Raw genomic sequence first — 6,115 nt, forward strand, 5'->3', positions numbered from 1 at the left:
TTTAATTCTTGCAAAGTTTTATATCCACAAGTGTAAATTTGCCAAAGTAAAACCCATTTTTTGTGTTTTCATGAAATAACTGGAGGTATTTCAAGTCAGTTTCCTCTGCTAATAACAAGAAAGCTATCAAAACTATAAATCTGTGCTCCCACTTTAATATCTTTAATTCAATTTAATTTCCATTGCTCATATCCCCTGGTGTATCTTACTTTATTTTTTACTATTATTTATTTCTATTTATGTATGTATTTATTTTATTATCACGTCTATTTGTTATCCAATTATTAATATGATGCTCATCATATGAATTTATGCACTGTTTGTGTATTTTGTAAAGCAATAATAAAGTTGTTAAAAAAATTATAATGTATTGTTTAATTATATTGTAACAAAAAGAGTAATTGTGTTGATTGAGTAAATGTTTGTCTTTAAGATATTATTGACATATATTTTGTTGTAATCATTATTTCATGTTATAGTCTCATAGTGATTTTATTCTATTTTTCAGTTTTACATTCTTTTATTTTATTACTTTTTTCTCTCTTATTGTTATCTTTCTTTTGAGTGTTTTTTATATTTCTATCCTGCATTTTATTTTATTGTATTTTATTAAATGTTATTGTTGTTAAAAAATTTTTTTAAACTATTGCTATATTTTATTGTTGTTTTTAATCTTCATGCATTAGTCTCCATGTTATTCTTCTTCACCTCTTACAGCATATACGTATACTTTTTCAGTGAAAATGTAAAGCACTTTAAACGACATTTATTTGCTTTGAAAGGTGCTATATTAATAAAATTTGATTGATTGATTGATTGATTGATTGATTGATTGATTGATTGATTGATGTTTGTGTTTATATCCTGTTGCACACTGAATGTCATGTAATGTGTTCCAGTTATATTACCATGCATACATTACTTCCCATTTACATAAATGTGATACTGATATTTTATGTTTTTGTGACAAAATTTAAACAAAACTTCTTTTTTTTTTTTAAGAAAATGAATAAATAAATACAAATTTCTTTTGTGGTTCAAAATAAAATCTGATACCAAAAGGCTGTTTACCTTTTACATAAATGCACAACATGAGTATATTTCTAAAAGGATTTGTTGATATCTAATGGCTGTGTCAAAGTGTTTTTTTTCCCACAGAAACTCAAAATCACCCATTATTTTAGAAACAATCCATCCGGTGGTTTCCTCATCTGCCAAGGCTGTAATATGAAAATGTATCATATAATATATAATGTATTATAAAAGAGTAATTGTATTGATCTCGTCATTTTTTGTATTTTATAACTATTTCTATGACATGATTTTTTTTTAAAAGGTGGTGACTTTCCGGAACATGCGCTTCAACTGGGAGCAGCAAAGTCTGGTAGCTCTGAGTTTTTGAGTTTTTACTCAACATTTGCTTTATTTTTGTTGTGTTTTTTGTCATCTACTGATGGATGCTTCTCTGGGGAGAAGAGATTCTTCAGAGATGAGCTTCTTTCATTGAAAATGGACAGATCTGGAGGACACCATCCTGTCCCAGATGAGATGAAGAGGTGCTTTTGTGGTGGTTGTCGTGCTGCTGCTGGTGCAAAGTTAAAGGCTTGGAGGTGGAGATGTCCTATCAGTCCTTTCTGAGGTCAGTCATCATTGGAAATATTAACTCTCTGCCCAACAAGGGTGATGAAGAGCTGGAGATATTGGTGAAGACTCTCATGTCGCGCCCCCCCCCTCAAACTCTCTGGCGCCCCCCAAGGGAGGCGCGCCTCACACTTTGAAAACCCCTGCACTAGAGCACTGAAGAAGGAGAAGGCAATTCTGGACGGCCTGGATCATCCACTTCATGGCACCTTGACTGACCAGGAAAGCAGCGGTGGTGGACGGCTCCTCTCTCCATGCTGCAAGATGGAGGAATATAGTAGTGGGGCAGATAAGCAAAATGATTTTTTTTTTTTTTTTTATTTGCACATAATAAAACCTGTATAAACAATGAAAATAGTAAAATTAAACATTGTGCAGGAGAGGTAGAAGCCAAAGAAGGCCTATAAAAAAAACCTCCCCTATGAAAAAACAACAACAACAGTGGTGGTCTTCAGAGTAGGAAGACAACACAGAAATTCACAACATAAAAAACAGAAAAGAAAGAAAAACAAGGAAAAAAGAAAGACAAGTTAACATAGAAAAATGACAGATACTGAATTAATAAAAAAACAAAAAACAGTTTACATAATGAAAAAGGAAAAAAATTAATTAAATAAAAAATTGACAGATCCAGAAATGCTACAGATCTTGACTAAAAAATGATTTTTTTCTGTTGTTTTTTGAACAAAGCCAGAGTGGATATTGATTTCAGTGATGTAGGAAGATTGTTCCATAAGGATGGTCCTATTTTAAAGTGTGTTGATTGTAATTTTAATGGCTTCCTTCCTTTGGCCCCTCCACCAATGATCCTGCTCCACCCAGCGGTCCTGCTCCACCTGGCGGTCCCGCTCCATCCGGTGGTCCTGCTCCATCCGGTGGTCCCGCTCCACCTGGTGGTCCTGCTCCACCTGGTGGTCCAGCTCCATCCGGTGGTTCTGCTCCACCCAGCGGTCCTGCTCCACCTGGCGGTCCCGCTCCATCCGGTGGTCCTGCTCCATCCGGTGGTCCCGCTCCATCCGGTGGTCCCGCTCCACCTGGTGGTCCCGCTCCATCCGGTGGTCCCGCTCCACCTGGTGGTCCTGCTCCATCCGGTGGTCCCGCTCCACCTGGTGGTCCTGCTCCATCCGGTGGTCCCGCTCCACCTGGTGGTCCTGCTCCACCTGGTGGTCCTGCTCCATCCGGTGGTCCCGCTCCACCTGGCGGGTCCTGCTCCATCCGGTGGTCCCGCTCCATCCAGAGGTCCTGCTCCATCCAGAGGTCCCGCTCCATCCAGAGGTCCTGCTCCATCCGGTGGTCCCGCTCCATCCAGAGGCCCTGCTCCATCCGGTGGTCCTGCTCCATCCAGAGGTCCTGCTCCACCTGGTGGTCCTGCTCCATCCAGAGGTCCCGCTCCATCCAGAGGTCCTGCTATATCCAGCGGTCCCGCTCCATCCAGTGGTCCCGCTCCATCCAGAGGTCCCGCTCCATCCAGAGGTCCCGCTCCATCCAGAGGTCCTGCTCCATCCGGTGGTCCCGCTCCATCCAGAGGCCCTGCTCCATCCAGAGGTCCCGCTCCATCCAGAGGTCCTGCGCCATCCAGAGGTCCTGCTCCATCCAGAGGTCCCACTCCATCCGGTGGTCCTGCTCCATCCGGTGGTCCCGCTCCATCTTTCTTTTATTTTTTGTGTCCTTGTTGTGTGAGCTACTGGACTAATTTGAATTTCCCTCCTAGGGATGAATAAAGTATTCTCTACTCTACTTAAACCACTATGAGCTGCTATACATTACTCATTATACTCAAAAAACATGACATTGGGCATTAAACAATAGATTTGTTTAATGTGTGGTTCAAAATAAAAGGACTATAGGCTATTCATATTTTACATAAATGCACAGCTTTTCAATATGAACACTCACGACTGGCTCGAGGACGATAAAGTGAGTAAAGATAACATCATGGGTTTTGCAATATGCAAAAGATCCTTCCTATTTCCATCCTACAAACACAACACAAAGACCAACAAAGACCAACAGTTAATCATCACAATTCTGACAGAACACCTGTTCACAGCAGAGAAGTGATTGTTGGACACGAAGAAACAAGGTCGGTCTATTTTATTTATGTTTTTCATGTATTTAAGGTTGAATCAAGACAATGTTTGTGTGTATTTTAATGTTGTGTTACAATGACAAAATACACTCTACTATAGTCTAACATGTATTCTTTTTTTCCCAATGTATTATGTATGACTTTATTTTTGTTAAAGATGATTACAGGTTCAAATTCATCAGTTTTCCTTCTTGAATTTGATCATTGTGTCGTTTTTAAAATTTCTAAACTTAGATTAGTTTGAATTCTAAAAATCTCACGGTGGAACAGGATATGATACTTCAGTTTTTTTAATTTCATATTCTAATAGTCGCCCTGACTGTAGCTTCTTATCTAATAAACCAATTCTCAACATATCTTAAATCTCTTCCCCTTTGGGACATTTCTATAAATATTAGGGCTGTCAATCAATTAAAGAAATGTAACTAATTAATCGTACAATTTTCTGTTCACGAATATTTATTAATGTAAAATCATCAAATCAATATAGAATAAACACAAAGAAGGTATATTTAAATTCAAAGAAAATTTTAATGCTTCCTTTGAACTTTGAACAGAATTTCCCTTCTGTGAAGTACCCATTTGGCACAAAAAAGGCACCTTTCTGTGTTAATTTTATTTAACGCATTAAATGTTTAAAATTAATCGCCAAAATTAACGCATTAACTTTGACAGCACTAATATTAATTTTCATGACATACAGATGACTGACTGTCTGCTTTATCTCTATTTATAAAACAGAAAGGTGAAATCCGGCAATCTGATTGGTTGTTAGCCGTGGTATAATGAGCATATACCACGGCTACTATTCTAAAGCCTCGTCACAGCGTAAGCTATCACTCCGCATCAAGCACGTATGACTGGTATGAATGGAAGTTGTTGTCATGTATCCATGACAACGGACTGTTGCAGTCCGTAGCCAAAGACGGTTGATGTTTTTACTATGTTAAAAAATGGACTAAAGTAGCGGAGGAAAAGACGAGATACAGAGCTAACTTGGAGCTAACGTCTGGAGAGGTGGGACTATTTTTTTCACAGTGGGGCTATTTTATTGGATAATATGTATTTCTGGTTGAATAAAACTACATGTATCAGATGTCATCTTTCACCAGGAAGTGTTGTTTAATGTTGTTTTTTTTATCACATCCTGTTTAAATCTTGTTTATTTCAGGTTAAAGGAAGCTGGACTGGGGAGAGCAGTCATCTTTACTTTATTTCTCCTCCTCGGGATCTAAAGACGTCAAACATGGCGGCCAACTCTTCCTCCTTCTGCTTCTCAGACCTGTCTCTCTATCCATTCGCCTTGACGTGCTTCGGCCACCCCGTCAGCTCCGTCATCTTCCTCACCTTCACCCTGACCAGCGTCCTCTTCCTCCCCCTGCATGTCCTCGTCCTTTGGCGAGCGTCTCGGCGTTGGCGCCATCAGTGCTCCACCAACTCTGGAACCACCAGCCACTCGGACGTTTTCACCTGCAACATGGTCGCCGTGGAGCTCGTCAGCACCGTTGGATCGGTCTTTTCCGTGGGTTCAACCAACAACTGCAGCCACTTGTTGATGATAACTGGGTTTTATTTGATCACTTTCACGTATCCGGCTCAGACCTTCTTCCACTGCCTCACATGTGTGGAGCGCTACCTGGCCGTCGTTCACCCCGTCACCTACCGCGGCCTGAGGGGGGCGGCCGGGGTGACGCTCAGAAACATCAGCATTGGGTGTGTTTGGCTGCTGAGCTTTGGGATAATGGCGTTAGCATCTCTTTACTACCCCGGGTTCCCTGTAGCAGAGTTATGTTCCCTCCAGGTCGTTGTCGTAGGCGTTGTCTCGTTCTGCAGCCTGTCTGTTCTCTATGTTATAAATCATCTCGGGTTGGGGAAAGTGGGCGGGAGGAAGGAACAGATTGACCCAGCAAAGCAGAGGGCTTTCTATACCATTATAAATATAACAGGAACGCTGATCTTGAGGTCTTTTGGACTCGGAGCTTCCAATGCGACATTCAGCTTAGAGCAAGGAAACGGTGAGAATGAATGTCTGCTGTTGACGGGCGGAGCCTGGCTCTGTCTGCCCAGCAGCCTGGTCCCAAGTCTGCTGTTTCTCTGCAGAGAAGGAAAACTGCCGTGTTTTGGTCGCAGCTTGAGCCAAGGAGGAAATTAGAGAAAACCAGATGATTTGATGAGAGTAGAGACTTGTTAGTGGCGGAACTATTAGTTCAGATAACCTTTGTAAAAATGCTTTCTAAACATCACAATATGCATGGGCTGGGTTTTGTTCCAACTAAGTTATAATAGTAATTCCTTTCTGTAAAGCACTTGTCAATATGAATAACAAAGTTCTTCGCATCAAACATCAAAACAAATCACATGCATTAATAAAAACACCACATAATG

This window comes from Trachurus trachurus (genome assembly GCF_905171665.1).
Source record: "Trachurus trachurus genome assembly, chromosome: 18".
In the NCBI taxonomy this organism is placed as follows: Eukaryota; Metazoa; Chordata; class Actinopteri; order Carangiformes; family Carangidae; genus Trachurus; species Trachurus trachurus.